Source organism: Rhipicephalus microplus, chromosome 2, assembly GCF_043290135.1.
Source record: "Rhipicephalus microplus isolate Deutch F79 chromosome 2, USDA_Rmic, whole genome shotgun sequence".
NCBI lineage: Eukaryota > Metazoa > Arthropoda > Arachnida > Ixodida > Ixodidae > Rhipicephalus > Rhipicephalus microplus.
In genome coordinates this window covers 271,329,254-271,331,516 of record NC_134701.1, presented here as the reverse complement: position 1 = coordinate 271,331,516, position 2,263 = coordinate 271,329,254, and positions in this window count along the sequence as shown.

The following is a 2,263-nucleotide window of genomic DNA, read 5'->3' as shown; positions in this document are numbered from 1 at the left end:
CCTTCTTACTTTCTTGCTTTTTTAACCAGTCAAGTGGTGCCTCGAAATCGTCAGCTATAGCCATCGATCTAGCACCTCCTCAAATCTCATTCATAAGTCTAAAAACAGTCCGATAAGTTGAATCATTGAGGCTCAGTCAAACTCAAATGCAGTCATTATTCTGATTGAGTCTGGGTCAGAATATTCTGTTGAGTTGGAATACGAGTGAGTCCGGTACAAAAAAATGTTTTGTGAGTCTGAGTGCCAGGGAGTTCGGTACAGGAATATTTTGGCAAGTCTGAGTCCGAGTAGGTCCTATAGGCAAAATATATTTCTGGAAAGAATCTGTGTGATTTTGGTTTGTTTGTTTTTGACGCCCTTCGGTCCTATCTACTCAACTTCAGGATTACTATCAGAATTGTATAAACTCGCGTTTTAAGTCAAAAATAGAGAGACAATTATTTCAATGGGTAGCTGGCGAGGTTTGCCTGGTTTTTCACTTGACAGGCTACCCCAGGTGCCGGGCGATGACAATGATGTATACAATGATAAACACCGAACACATACAGTTACATACACGCATAACAGTCACATAACACATACAGTCACTCACACACACTGCACTATTTACAACGTTTCGTTCAAGACTGTGGCCCGTAAGAATGTTAGTAGTGCTTTTGTGGAGTCTAACGCACTGGAGCTGTTCTGCCATAGGCCTAGAATATTTTTCAACTCCAAGTGTGTGTCCTGTTGTATATTTAGGGCCATCTTGAGAGACTGTCTCTATGATGCGTATATCGTGCACTCACAGAGGACATGATTGATGTCTTCAACGACGCTACATTGTGCACAAAATGCTGAGTCGCACAGTCCAATTTTGTTCCTGAAGTAATTCGTATATGCTATGTTTATTCGGATGCGGCGTAAACACGTTTCTTCTTGCCTGTTCAGATTTCGCGGCATCCCGAAGTGAAACAATGGATCGATCGTGTACAGAGGCCTATACGGTTGGCTAGTGTCTGTCCAGAGGGATCGCTGGAGGCGCCAGGCGTTGTCCGACACTAGCGTTGCGTTTAAGTCAAGTCTACTCACTGTACTTCAGCGCACTAGTATCTCACGCTACGTCTATATTTTTCAATCGAATGCTTGAGTTTTGACCTCCTCAGTTCCCCTGCAATCTATGACAGATTCTTGATAAAAATATCTCGCAGAAGTCATACTTTTTGCTAAAAAAATGTTGTTACTGGATTGCAACCACTGACAACTCGTATTTGATGGTATACGAGATCCAAATATGTGAACTAGAGCACCAACTGAACAAAAAATTTGGGGGATCTTTAAGCTTCGCCTTTTAGAGCTGAACGCGATAACGTTATCCTGTCCCTAGTGACCATTTAGTGCGTACTTCTTATAGTATGATGTTCCTCTAGAAGTTTCAATTGTGAATTACTACAATTTAATCTATTGTGATGAGAGTGGCTTGTCTCAGTGAATTTTTCATACATGACTGCATCCTCTGTAATGGGTAGCATGCTTTAAACCACGAACAATCACGCGGGAATACGCACAGTAACGTGTGTGCCTTTTGTAATAGGTGGCCGGCTTTAAACCACAGATCGTTATGATAGTCGCATCATCTGACGTCCGATGGCAATGTACGCTTGTACGACACAATATTTCACGTTGTACTGTGAAGCCTCTATAAAGGACGCATGTGTTTGTAAAGCATGAACGTTATCTTCACTGCATTTGCAAGCAGAAGTTACTTTCACTGTGTTTTCTAGCAGATAGGCGCCTGCGTGGTAGAACACCTTCATGCGACGCAAACGACTTGGGTTCGATCCTCACTCGGGGTCGGAAATTTGTGATTGTTTATTTTACTTACAACTTTCTCAATTTTATGTCGTGGACAAAATTGTTTTTTGCTCACTACCAACGACACGAGCGCAGACGCCAAAATTTGTGTGAAACGAGCGCGTTAATAATGAAGTTAAACAGAACTAACACAATGGTTGAGAATTCTAATTATACGCTAACTGACTCACGGGTGAAGACACTCAAACTCGGGTCGAGCCGCGAATATGAGTCTGAGTTCGAGCTAGTAATATTTTGGTGAGTTTGAGTCCGAGTGAGCCCAAAAAGCCAAATACATATGATGAATGAGTCTGAACGAGCTGCACAGTATTTGCCTACCTATGGTCCCATCGTCGCCCTCCCACTAACAGCCCCTCCCCTGTCTGCGTACTGTCTTCCTCTTTCCCTGTATTAATATCCGATCTTCGTG